This window comes from Lucilia cuprina, chromosome 4 (genome assembly GCF_022045245.1).
Source record: "Lucilia cuprina isolate Lc7/37 chromosome 4, ASM2204524v1, whole genome shotgun sequence".
NCBI classification, from domain to species: Eukaryota; Metazoa; Arthropoda; class Insecta; order Diptera; family Calliphoridae; genus Lucilia; species Lucilia cuprina.
Window position 1 is genome coordinate 97297797 of NC_060952.1, and position 15796 is coordinate 97313592.

Sequence of the window (15796 nt, forward strand, 5' to 3'; positions counted from 1 at the left end):
CGAGGGTGCCGATAATCGTCACTTTAGTGTACCCTTTGTAAGCTAGAGAGTGGACACTTGATATTAATGGGGTGACAATTTATTTCTTCGTAGGAAAATCTCGGTGGGAGGGAGCAAAAGGGTAGTTCAGGACTGTCCAACCGAACTGTTTCAGATTTTATCGACATTATATCAGATAAACAAACTTAGTAAACATAAGGGAATATGAAATATATAAGACAAGTTTAATAATATTTAACTCGGAGAGATTAAAGAAAATGCTATCTTAACTATTTGGAACAGTTTTTGTTATGAAAAATGTTTATAAGTTACGTAGATAAGAAGAAACTCAAGTTTGAAAACGTTTTAAATAATTTTGTTGAAAAAATGTGTCTGAAATAAAAACTATGCAATATTTATATATTTATCCCGATCCGAAGGTAACGACTTCAAGGATTGAGTAACTTAATACGAAATCCCCCCATATGATATTTTAATTAAAATATTATTCATATTAAAACATATGGTTGATATAAATAAACACTCTGTCTCTGATATAATATGATAATACCATCAACAGTCATTGTCAACATTATTAACATCATGCATAATTTAATAGTTCAGAGAAATTTTTTGTTTAATGTTTTTTTTTTTTCATATTTCATATTTCCAACATCTTATTTTAAATGCACCCTGAGTAAAAAAAGCAAAACATTTTTACCAACTTTTTACACAAACATTTAAAAAGTTGTAAATAAACATTGTAATATTTAAATAATTTATTTATAAACAAAATCTCAAAAAACTTTTAAATTTAATTTTTAAACTAACATATTCATATTCTTACATCGGCCGACACCCATCCAAACTTTTAGTGTGTAATGAAAATATTATGTAAATTTTTATTTTTCTTTATCAACATCAACTTGTTGCAAATAATAAAAACTAATTTAATTTTAATTGTTTATGCAACTCAACAAAATTGGGTAAAAAAAGACAGCGACAAAAGAAAAAAAAAAGTATGAATGTACAGTCGGGAATGGCCGACCATATTATACTAGCCAGTATGTTAAAATTGTGGTTTATTTAAAAAACAAGTAGGAAAGTATAGTCGGGCATGGCCGACCATATAATACCCTACACCATGAGTATATTTTTAAAATTTTTACTTTTATAAAATTTTTATTTTTTGTAAAGAAACTTTTATGTTGAATATTACCATAATTCCAAAATATTTAAGCCATTTATTGATAAAAAAAACTAAAATTTCGAAATGAGGCTTTATATAGGTCAAATATGGGCCGATCCTCGGTAAATTTGGGAAAAGGATATATTTCTAAATAACAGTTAGTTTTGTTGAGTTTCATTGCGATACAAATGGTTACAAGTCAATTTTAGACGTTTAAGTCATTTTTTGAAGGGGGGTTTGTATGGGGGCTAGGGTCAAATATAGGCCGATCCTTACGAAAATCTGCAGTATCATTTATACTTATATAAAACTTATTTGTGCCAATTTTTAGAGAGATAGCAGAATATTTGACGTAATTATGACATAAAAAGTTCAAATCGAAAGGTACGGTTGTATGGGGCTAGGTGAAATAATGGACCGATTTCAACCATTCGGGTTTTTCTCTTATTCGATTTATTCGATAAATAATTATTTGAGGTTTTACGTTAGCCGGTTAATAATCGGATAATTAAAAATTATTCGGTTATTCGAATAAAAGGAAACTATATGTTGCTATTGCTTTTTACAATAATTTTCTACATATTACACCCTGTAACAATTTTGAAAAAAAAAAACTTTCAAATATGGAAAAGTTGATATGCATATGAAAATAGATTCCACTTATACTCCGACGAAAAAGAAATTAAATTTAAAAAGGTTTCATTTTCGACACAAAAACTTTTAACTACTTTTTTGTGATAAATTTTCTTTAAGATTTCCAATTCTCTCTTGATGATCTTGATGATTTAAAATAAATTATATTATATCAAAGAAGAGGATCTCACCTTCATTTGAAATTAATATCAATTTAATTTTAATTTTTTCAAACGATTAATCGTTTGAATAAATTAAAATTGTCAAATTTCAAATAACGAATAAACCGAATAATTTTTCTTTTATTTATGTGTAAGTAGAAACACACTAGTACATAAGTACAAATATTACAAGTATTTTTATATATAAGCAATCATAAAAAAGAGCGTTGCCGCCTTTAAGACGTCTTTCAATAAGTTTTTTTTCTAATTCTCTAACACTAAAATAAATATGTGAACAAATACAAACAATCACATATCCTTGCACAAATACAAACAAATCAACTCTTACTTTATTTAACAAGTAATATTTTCTGACATGCTTCTATGTCAGGAATTATAATGAACAAACTCAATGATATAAACCAAAAAAAAAAAAAAAATGAAAAACTTTTAAACGCACAGCACACAAATAGACTGAAACCAAACTATATTGAAGACAATAGTCGTCTATAACATTAAAATAACAAAAAAAGCTTAAATCAGTTACAAAGGATATTTGTGGTGAAGAGAAACCGTAAGAATATGGGAATATGTGGTAAAAAAAGCATTAAATTTAATGTTTATTTCCTTTTTTATATAGTTTAAAGTTCTTTTATTTTTTTAATTTCTTTAGACAATACTTTTGTCAAAATTTTTGTTGTCTTGTATCCCACTGTTAATTTATGAAAATTATTCCCTTGAAATTGAAAGAAAAAAGCATTAAACACAAAATGAAAAATTTAACAAAGGTTTTCGATTTCAAAATTGATCAATCATTTTATTTATAATTTGGTGAATGTTTGTAATTCATTCAAAAAAATAAATAAAATAAATAACAAACATAATATTTAAATCTTGATAATGTAACAAAAGCCAGACAATAACAATATTCCATTACAAAAACTTTTATCATTTAAGGCAGCTTTAATGTTTCAAGCCTAAAAAAAAACTAATAAATACAATGACACACAGTAAGTGGTCAAATGTTAAGTGATATCAGTAAATGTTTGACGTTTATGGGACATAAAAAAATGTCTCAATTTAATAGATAATATCTTCTAACAACAAAAGACAAACCAATTTATGAGGAATATTGATTGACATGAAGAGATTGTAATATTTTTTCTTAAATATTTTGTTATGTTTTCTCCCATTTTACATAAAAACAAGTATGAATTTATAGTCGGGCATAGCCTACCATATAATATCTTACACCAGTTATGATTATTAAATGTGGTTTATATTTATCTTAAAAATTACCTTGATTCCGAGTTATTTAAGCAAATTAATTGACGAAAAACTTATTTTCTAAAAGAAACTTTATATGGGGGAAAGGAGCAAATGTGGAACGATCCCGATAACAGATAATATTTATAATATTTGTCTGTGCCAATTTTAATTGCAATAACAATGCTTATAAATGAATTGCGCCCTGTACTTTAATAACAACGTTTGCATGCACACACGGACGGTTGGACGGATGGACATCGTTAAATCGACTCAGAAAGTCATTCTCAGTCGATCGGTATAATACCCTTCACCTGTTACAAAAATAGAATGACTGCATAATGAAGCATTTAAGTTAAATTTTACCTTGCCTCAGATATACTTAAACCATTTTTGTTGGATAAAATTTTAGACATTTAAGTAAAATTTTGAAGGGGGCTTTTATATGAGGCCCTATAATTTAAAAAAAAAAAATCATGTGCCAAATTTCATTTAATTATCTTCGAAATTACAAACTTGTTTTATTGTAAAGTTTACAAGCCCTATTCGAGGGTTTAGTTATATGGGGACTAGGTGAAATAATTAACCGATCTTAACCATTTTCAATAGTCCATGGGACAATAGAAGATCATGTATCAAATTTCATTAAATTATCTTAAAAATTGCGACCTTAAGTTTGATTATAAGGTTTACGTGGACGGAAGGAGACAGACGGGCGGACATAGCTAAATCAACTCAGAAAATGATTCTCAGCCGATTGATATACTTTATGGTAGAGATAGGACAAATATTACTGTGCGTTACAAACGTCAGCACAAACCCAATAAAAACTAACGAAACCGGTTAGTTTTCCACTAAAAATAAATAACTTTATCCATATGTGATATGATCCGAATTTGTTCAGACTTTCTTATATGCTAATGGGTTCGACTTTTTCACTATACTTTAATTACACAGTCAAAGTTAATAACAAATGTATATTAGAAAGAAAATTATTATGATACAGTAAAGACATTCATGTCTATTTAATGCTGCATGGACAACTGCATCAAAAGGCAATTAAAACGTTTCTATTTTATTACTGATGTTTTCCATTGGGAAAACTTATTTATGTAAGTACAACTAAACTTAAGAGGAAATATGGTACTCTGCGTTTAATAAAAATACACAATATAATTTAATTGTGGGGTATTTATTCATGTCTTTCAAACTTTTAACATTTAAACTTAAATGATATAAAACTCACCATAAAGAATGTTTCTTTAGAAAATGTTCGTATGAAAAAGATTATTTTTTTAACATTACCAGCAATTATATAACTAATTTGTTAGGAAAAAATAGTTTTATGTTAATTGAAAGTAATTAAAACCAATGTTAGTTAATTATTTATAATTAGGTTAAAAAAAGTACAAAAGTATTTAAGTAAAAAGGGCTTTCTCCAAAACAATGTGAAAGTAAATTTCTATTCTTAAAGAGAAATGGCACTTTATATGTACATATGTTAATAAAAAATATTAAACTTTTAGAACACAAAAATGCTATAGCTACCCAACAAACACATGGTAGCGAATGTTTTCTACTTAACAACTTAATTTTCTCTACATTACCTAAAGAAGTTCAGTATTGACTTACAAATTACTTACTTAAAACCCAATGACTTACTTTTAACCCTTTGTTATTAAATAATTTAAACTTATTATTTTCACACAAGAGGATAGTGATTATAATTTCAAATACAAATAAATTTCAAGTAATTGTAATTGAAACTTTGCCAATTTAAATTACCTGTATTTATAAATGAACAAAATCCAATTGAAATGTAGTTGTGAATTATTAACCTTTAAATTACATGTAATTTGCAATTGATAATTTACATTACAATAATAAATAATTGTAATTGGTTTCTGAAAAAATTACACATTACAAGTAGTTGCAATTGATTATAATTACAAAAGAATTGTAGTTGATCAATGAATTATATTATGTAATCATTAGCCATTAAAAGCGATTGTTGTTGACCATATTATGAATTAAAAAAATACTCTTTCAAGTTATGTAACCAAAGAAAAACTATTAGTTGGAGCATCCCTCCGAACTTCTGGTTCATAAATGTGGGTTAAAATGTGATGGTCAGTAAGTTATTAAAAATGAGTAAGTAAGTTATTATATGTACAGAAACTGTGGACCATTAGTATTAACTCTATGTACACAGTTTTTCATAATCAGCCCTTATGCTTGTGTAAAAGGACTTAAATGTTTAAAAAAGAAATGGATATCTTAAAGAAAATTTGTCACAAAAAAGTAGTTAAAAGTTTTTGTGTCGAAAATAAGACATTTTTAATTTTAATTTCTTTTTGGTTTTTTTCTAAGTGAATCTAGTAAATAAATGTACAGATTCCAATTTGATACCAATATTAGTATCATAAAATACATACAAATAATTTAAATATTCGCTTAAAATTGTAAGTCATTTAAACTTAAAAGTCCTTTTATAAGGACATACGAGCTGTTTATAAAAATCAGAGTACACAGAATTGCTGTAAGTGGAATCCATTTTCACATGCATATCAATTTTTCCATGTGTGAAAAATTAAAAATTGTTGCTAAGAAGGCAAGTTCTTAATGAATGTCGGATCAGCCACTCCGAACTACTGGATCATACATGTGGGTTTAATAGTAAGAGTCAGTAAGTCATTAAGTCATTAAAAATGTATCTTACATAGACAAAAATAATGATGATGACAATATTACAGAGCCTTTCCCATAATTTGGACCAGAAGTCTTAGGGAAATTGTAAATTGGAATAAAAAAGTACTTGACATAATTTTTCGTTATTATTTATTAATTTTTTTATTTTTTGGTAGCTATAAACTAAATATTTTATGGTTAGTAGTCTAAACTAATTATAGTCTAAACTTATTATTGTTAAATTTATGATTGTATTTCAAACATATTATGGTTATTGCAGTGAAATTTTAAATATCGCTATTAAATACAGTTGCAATATTTTATCTTAAATTGTTCCTACTTACGAACTAAATAAATGAAGGTTAAATTTATGATTGTATATTAAACTAATTATATTTAAATATATGATTGTATTCTGAACAATATTTTTTAAAAATATTTTCCTTAAATGCTACATGTTATGATCCAAATTTATCATAATATGTTTTGGTGAATCATATATTAATTTATAGTTGCCAAAAACATTAAAACGTTTGCAATAACTAAAATATTATTAAAATCTACAAAATATACCAAAAAAAGACATTGTTACAATGAACATATTCTAAGAGTAGTACTATTATATTACATTTTCGTAAAAATATGTTCTCTCCTCATATTTAATGACGGTACCAAAAAAAGTACTTTTTGTACCATGGAATTTTACCACAAAATAAATGAGGAAAGTAAACGGCTGATGATTTAAACGCGTTAGTGCATGAGAGGGTGCAAAGTGAGTACTCATCTGTTCAAGTGAAGTGACATTTTATATCTGCATTATTAAGTATGCTGCGTATATACACAGAGAATTGTGTGTAAATTTCTTATAAAATGCTTATTAACAAATCCCAAGAGGAGGCTTAAAATTAAATTATGAAAAAGGCAATTAAATAATATACAAACAAAAAAAGTTTATGCTTTTAACATTTAATCAGTTTGTTAAACATAAATTTTATAAAATAATGTAAATAAATAATGCACAATTGTAAAGAGTAAAGGGTTAAATAATTTACATTATTAAGTATAAAAAAGTTATTTTTTTAATATTAAACTAAATAAAAATCTAGGTCATTATTGCGGTAATAAATTTTAAGGAAAATTACAAATATAATTGTTTATATAAATCTGTGTTAAAATTTTTGTAATAAAATAACCAGGAATATTTTTAATGAATGGTTTTGTCAAGTCTTTTGTAAAAATTCATTTTTTCAAACTTAAAAAAAAAAAAATCTTTTAAAAATGAGTTTCTAATTTATATTGTATAAAATAATACACAGATTTATCACAACTTCTTGGAAATAAATCGATATTTATTTATAATATTTACAAATTGTAAAATAGTTCGTGCATAATAATTGTTGGCAAACAATTGTTATAGAATTTTTGAAAAAAGTAAGAATTTCTCTTTTTAGTAATGTCACGATTTTCCTTTGCAAAAATAAATAACTTTTTATTAATAAAATATAATTTATTATTACTTATAATTATATATACAGTTCGTAGAACTTTATTTGGTACTGAGACACATTCATATTGTAAAATGACAAAAGGGAAATTTGGAAAATAGATTTAGGAAAAATAAAAAATATATATTTAAAAGCCATATACTTACCTATGCATATTTATACCTTACACCACTATAGTGGGGAGAGTATTATGCGTTTGTGCTGATGTTTGCAACACCCAAAAATATTAGTCCTTAAAGTACAGTATCACTTTCTGCGTCCGTATGGCCGTATGTGTGTGTCCTTGTAATAAAGTTTGGCACATTTTTTTTTTTTGACCCGAGGACGAATGCTATTGAAAATGGTTAAAATCGGTCCATTATTTCGTCCAGCTCTCTTTCAACCGTACCTCCCGAATAGGGCTTTGGGCCCATAATGTTCCAGTATGACAACAAAAATCGGCAAAACTAAGTTTCATGGAAGTTTTAATGAAACTGAAAATCTTTGTAATGATCGGGCCTCGTTTGACATTAGCTCCCATACAAACATACAAAAATTCATTTATAAACATTAACAACGCGATTAAATTGTTCATAAATATCTTTGAAGTAGACGTATCGCACTCCATGCCTCACTATACATATATGTATACTTGATACACTTAAAGAAATAATGTAAAGTAAATAAAACTCATGATTTACATATTTGTAACAAATCCTGGTTTAAAACTTTTATACAAATATTTTATTTTCATTAACTTAAGTCCTATTCCAAATGCCACACTAATGCTTATAAAGAAACATTCTTTTACAGCATAAGATTTGATGATGGGTATATCAGATTCGGCAATGCTGAACATTATACTCTTACTTACTTGTCTCCTTTCCTCTTTTTTCATAAATTGTTAATTAAATTATGACTTCTTATTTAATATTATTTTGATGCTGCAAGTATTTACGATGAATTTAATATATTACAATTTATTTAAAAAGGCCGACGATTCAAGGTTATTTAACTCTTGAGCATATTAAAAAGGGTCATTTCTTAATAAAGACAATATTAAAAAGAAATTCCATAAAACAAAGTCTATTATGATGTTGTTTATTTAAAAAAATGAAAAAAAAACGTTTATATTAATAATAAATTATTATAAAATTACTAAGAAAATATTTATTTAGGTAAAATAATTTCTTAGAATTAAAAAAAAATATTATGATTTTTCATGCATTCAAAAAATGTACTTTTTAATAACTTAAAATTAATGTTTAGAGACACAAAAGTTCTATAATTGTAACTTCTATTAAATTAAAGAAACGAATAATTGAGACACAAGTATATACTCAAGGAGACTAAAATAGCAATATGTGGATAGTATTGGGGTTAGAGAAAATTATTTAAAGAGCTTTTTTACAACAAATACTCAGGCACATTTTAAATACCAGTTTCGTTTAAGACTTCTTTTCACATTATTTAGAGACACTTAAAGTGATATCTTGCTTTTCGTGAGTGACAATAGACCTAAATCATAAAATCTTTTTGAAAGAAATTTACACCATGATTTGTGCTATTTCTCAACTCTATTGGTCAAAAACTGCTTGATTTGAAGGAAATTCAACGTTAGGCATTTTGGTCATATAGATTTTTTTGCATGTTTATGCAGGTCGGTCACAGCTCAAATTGACCAAAGAAGTTTAGACGGTTCTTCACTTTTTCTATTTCTATTTTTTTTTTTTTTGATAAAAAACAAATTATAAAAATTCCTTCAAGGACCTTATAGTTGCTTGTGGGATACCAATCTTTAAGAAACGCTTAGATTATTTCTTTAAGAGTCTTTGTATATATATGGGTATAATAATGTAATTTTAAAATACATTTTGCAATTTTATTATGTGATTTATGAGGCAACAATAGGCTGAGCAACTTATATTTTTTTAAAAATTAACATTGGCTTTTTCAACCCTTTGTCAATATTAAATTGTGTATGTGTATGTTTGTTTTTGAATTTGTACATATACGTGTTTTTCATTTTATTGCTTGAATATTGCATTATAAAATAGTTTATTATTAATTATATAACATGTTGAGTAATAAAATCAATTTGCAACTAATTAAATTTTCAATTAAATAACAAATAAAACAAAATGAGTTTTTAGTAAAGCATACAAAATATTGGAATGCATGAAAACGTTCGACTGAACATTATTATTAATATCTAGAAGAGAGGCATAGTCCAAGTGTGAAAAAATATGTTGAAATCAATATAAAACATAACAACTGCTGTTTAATGACACATGTAATTTACGCTCATAACTATAATTTACTCGTTAATATTAATATTTAATACCTACTTGTTTATTGAAGTACAATATGATAACAAGCACTACAACCAGGTAAAATGATATTTTAAAAATTTTTAAAATATTGTTTCTGAAAAACCGATCTCAACCAGTTTCAATACGCTTTGTCCCTGGGACAATAGAAGATCATGTATCAAATTTCATCGATTATCTTCAAAATTGTGGCCTGGACGGACGGACATAGCTAAATCGACTTAGAAAATGATTCTGAGCCGATTGGTATACTTTATTGTGCGTTACAAACATCAGCACAAACCCAATATACTCTTCCCACTAAAGTGGTGTGGTGGTATAATAAAAACTAACACGTATATGTTATCAGGAAATATAATACAAATTTTATTCTCATAGGAAATTATTTGTCCAATTCACAATCTATGTCGTATCGTGGTAGCATTGTCATAAAACTTTTTTAACTAACATTTTTTGAAACAATAATAAAAAATACTACATATTACAACCGTACAACTCCGAATGTAAATAGGACAATTATTTTAGTTTATAATTTAAAAAAAATCAATTCAACTTGACAACACTAATAACAAAATATAAATTTAACAACAGCAGCTCAAATAAGGTGTGAGTGGGCTGATGTAATGATTATAATTATAAATACATCAAAATATTAAATAATACACTCTGATAAATATTCATATCAGCATTCACGTACATACGTATGTATATGTTATTACAAAAACATACACACGCAAACAAATTTATTTGCAAATTCAACAATTTTATTCGTAGTATTTTTAAAATGTATAAAATACAATCACTAAAAATTTATATGTTTCAATTTAATTACATAAAAAATTTCCTGCACCAGTAATTTAATGAATAGTTTAGTTCAAGTTCAGATTTAGGTCAGTACTAGTTCAGTTCTAGTTCAATTCTAGTTCAGTTCTAGTTCAGTTCTAGTTCAGTTCTAGTTCAGTTCTAGTTCAGTTCTAGTTCAGTTCTAGTTCAGTTCTAGTTCAGTTCTAGTTCAGTTCTAGTTCAGTTCTAGTTCAGTTCTAGTTCAGTTCTAGTTCAGTTCTAGTTCAGTTCTAGTTCAGTTCTAGTTCAGTTCTAGTTCAGTTCTAGCTCAGTTCTAGTTCAGTTCTAGTTCAGTTCTAGTTCTGATCTAGCTTAAGTAGTTACACTTCTATCACATTACCTATGTGAAAATTAATTCAACATTGCACTCAAACTTTAAATCAAGAATAGCCCTATTTATATTGTCAGTTTGTGCATCAGTTATTTATTCAAAATACAAATATCAAACATTGTAATTGATTATACTTTTATAACACACTGTGTAGTTGAAAATATGATCCCCAGTGACAAATTTTAATTGCAATGGAAATTAAAAAATCAAATGAAACTCACTACGTTTTTCCTGCGGTTATAGTTTAATTGTTTAGTATTTGTGTTTCTTTTATAACAATACGGATGAAAAATTTTTTAACGCTTAATTAACTTGTGTTTTCAATTTTTTGTTAAGGTTTTTGTATTACGTTACCAGCACTTTATGTATATGGCTCATTTTCAATTATGTCTGTTCAATTAACCTTTTGTTAATTGAACAGTTGTGTAAATATTAGCAGCACTACCTTAGCTGTTTTTTTTTCGTTCTATTACCAAAAAAAGGCCACATTTTAGTAACTTAAACAAATGTTTATGAATATACCGCAGTTAGAACAAGTTAAGCGTTACTTCTGTTTAAATAAACACAAAATCCCAAAAAACTGACCACAATTTTTGCTATCGAGTATATTTACTACATATGTATACATATTGCGTCGTTTTTTCTGCTGGGACTGTTACTGGATTTATGTAAAATGCTAATAATTAACTCATAGGAGCCACAATTCATGCAAAAATTTGCCTGCACACAGTATGTAAAAATACAGTCAAATTTACAATAATGCCTGTTATGCCTCTGATAAACAGTGATTGGTCACGAAAGTTAGTTTAACATTTCGTTAGTAAAGTTTAACTATAATAAATCTTGAGCTGTTTAATTTTAATACAATAAAAATATATGTACATATATATTAAAAATTATTTTTATTGTACATATAACTGGGTTGAAAATGTCATAAAAGTAATTAGTTATGGTTAAGTTTTTCATACTTTAAGTTCGTTAAGTCTAATGAAATTCAATACGTATGTAAAAAAAGAGTACGATTGGTATAAAAAAAATTTCCGTTAATATTACTTATGTGTAAGCGTAAAATCACCATTAAAAATATTAAACCGGGATCAAGACTATGATACTTTACTTTATAATAAGGACAAAAGATGTTAAAACTTTTCTACAAATATACTGTATGTTGTATGTATTTTACTACGCTGGTACCTTTATAGATTAATGACATTCCTCCACACATATTTTAAAGGTTAGAGATTTTCAGTTTTGTTTTATAATTTTACACAATAAAATCCCGAGAACACGTTAAATGAAAAAAGTACTTGTATGTTTTTCATTCCATTAATTCGCCAAAACATTTTCCATCTAAACACTTTTACTAATTTAACGCATCAACACAAACACTTCACAACAAAAATTATTGCTTACATGTTTAACAATATGATGGACACTCTGGCAAAAGCCTTTGATTACACTGCTATTTTTATGTTCGATAAATATGTATCATGCATATCACGGTATCTTTTACCTAATGTATGTCATGATGTGCAAAATTTACTATTTTTCTCACAGATAACCTTAGATATTTTTGGTCTGATAGTTAAATAAATAGCAAGTTAAATATATATTAAGCATTTAATTTTGTATAGAGTTCTCCAAAAATTAACGCAACTGCATTGAACTAGAACTGAACTAAAACTGAACTAGAACTGAACTAGAACTGAACTAGAACTGAACTAGAACTAAACTAGAACTGAACTAGAACTGAACTAGAACTGAACTAGAACTGAACTAGAACTGAACTAGAACTGAACTAGAACTGAACTAGAACTGAACTAGAACTGAACTAGAACTGAACTAGAACTGAACTAGAACTGAACTAGAACTGAAATTGTTCCAGATCTGTCTTCTTAGTGGGATCTACATTTGGTTGAAGCCATTTACTAAATTTTTTAGTTGCGCCTTTAACCCGTGTGTTAATAAAAAAGTTTCGACCTAATTAAAAAAAGATACTCTTACTTCTTCTTCCTTCCTTTGACTCTCAAATGCCATAACTCAGTTTATCTTCCTTCCTTCTTCCGTCACCGTTATTTCCAATATACAGCACAATTAAAATTTGTGCTGTCATATATTAATTTACCTTTGCAAAAACATGATTAATATTAATGCGCTAACATTGAGACAACATCTTTTCAATTATTGTTTTCTCTTTCAAGTGGCATATTAAATGATAATAATTAATAACTTTCTGTTGGACAATAACAATAAATCACTAATTTGTTAACAAATAAACTTTGTTAGTAAATTATAGATAAATAATAAATAAAGGATAATTTATAAATCAAATTACTTTGTTAAACGATAATTGGTTTGTTTTCAATTGATTTAAATTATATAAACTGTTCATTAAGTTATTGTCAAAGCTGAAGGAATATAATTAATTGTTAAAACGTATTAAATTAAATTTTACATATAAATTGGAGATATAATTCAATATTTACTAGCAAGTGTTTAAATTTTGTTAAGTATTTGTATGTACAAAGACTAGCATGTTCAGTCAGTATTTTGCGTATGATTAATATTATTTCAACAATTTCTTTTTTTTTTCAAATAAAAACTTTTTTCGATTACAATTAAAGTTATACCATTTCAGTTCGATAACAAAATGCCTATAAAAGTCAAACTTATCATAACTAGAGGCATTTAATAATTTTCTTTGTTAACAAAGAATTTATTAACCTTGTTACTGAAAGTTATAGCAAAAATTTAGCAATTTTTTGAAAAATATTTTGTTACAAGTTTCAAGGTAAGTTATAAGATTTTTGTTTTAAGGTTAAACTAATATTTAATGAATATTAAAGAATTTAATAGAAATTATGTGTTAATTAAAGCAAAAGTTAGTTTTAGTTCTATTCTAGATTTGTTCTAGTTTAGTTTACAATATTTCTGTTGATGTGTATTTATGAATAAAATCAATTGAATTTATTCTTTGCAACAAGTTTATAATCAATAAAATAAATATTATTTTACATCACTGAGTAATAACTTGTAAGCAATTTATATTTTTTCCTTTGAAGTTTAAAAACTGAAAATTTGTTTTATTAATTAAATAGCTTAATGCTGAATAAGCTTATTTAAATATGACTTTAGTTAAAAACAAATATTTAATAGAAACTTTAAACATTTTTAAGCAATTAAAATTTGTTTTTGCTGTTTTATATTTATATTAAGTAAACAGTTTTACATTTAGTTAGACAACATTTATTGGGAAAATTATCAAAATTTATACTTTCTCCCTTTAATTAACCTTATTAAATAAATACCATTTTATATATAAACATATATATGCATTTTAAATAAGTCTATATAAGTATGGCAGTGATATAAATTAATTTATTATATACATATATTTAATTTCAGTTAAAACTGTTGCTAATGTTATAACAAATTACAAATAAATAAATATTAATCATACGCCTGAGTGTCCCAATGTTAAATAATTATTTGAAGGTGTATTTTTTACACAATCAGTTTGAATTTCTTATTTATTTTTCTTTTTTTTTAAGAAGAAGATTGTTTATTTTATTATAAAACCAGTATCGTGATAATTTTTATAGATTAATGACTAATGATAAATCAATATTTAAATATGAAATGACTTATTTAACTAGATGAATGTTAAAATAATTGAATATAATTTTATATCATTATGCTTTTAAAAGTATAATAATCAAAGTATTAAGTGAAAATTCTAGTTCAGTTTCAAATATTGTTATTGTAAAACGTATTTATTTACTTATTTGTCCATTACCATACGCCCTTAAGCTGGCTACTGACTACATATCCCAGGAAATCAAAGAATAGTATAACAACTCTACTAGTCAGTAGACCAATTGAAATTGTATAATTTCACACGCGAAGGGTAATATTGCCATCGTACAACCATGTAGTCATTGTTGCAATGTCCTAGTTAAAACATATATACATATGTACAATCTTCTTCTCTCTTAAAAGACTATTGTTACACACACATTAATTTTGTCCATGTATTTCCGAAATACTTGTAATATGTATAAGTATAACATGAAAATTTGTTTATTGAACTCTTTTATTCATTCGTGTTATTTTATACCAGTGCTATTAAATTACAAAAATAAATTCTTACAAAATAAGAAATTATTTATTCCACAATTATTTTTTTATTTCTTTTAAAACTTTTTAAATGAGTTATTGTTTTAAGTTTTAAACATGCCTTTTAAATCTGACCGTTTTATTCAAGTATTCTTTATGACAAACACGCACCATGGAAATAGAAGAGGAATTCGTATTTGTTTTTTTTTTTTTTTTGACCAAATAAGCTGTTGGTGTTAGTGTAAAAAGTAATGATTATATAAAGTTATTACAAAAAGTCTCGCTTACGGTGGAAATAAAAAAAATTTTCGTTTTTTATAGAAAATTTTTCAGGAACGCTTGATTTAAATTTCTACAATAATTTCGAGATCTATGAATGTAATTTTATGTAGAAAATTTCTTAAGATCCATCGATCGCTACAAGTTTCTCGAGACTGATACGTACAATTTACTATAGAAAATTGCTCGAGATTAAACGATTCGTAAAGTTTTTATATCGATCTTTGTAATATTCTTTAGAAAATTGTTTCTTAACAACACTTTCATAAATAGATCTTTCGATTGATATAAGTTTCTTTAAACAAATCAATCTTTACAATTTTCTATAGAAAATTATTTCGATCATACAAAATTGTATCGATCGATGGTTCTTAAACATTTTTTTTCGGATTTTTATACCCTTCACCTTCGTGAGAAGGGTATATATAAGTTTGTCATTCCGTTTGTAATTTCTATAATATAATTTTCCGACCCTATAATGTATATATATTCTGGAT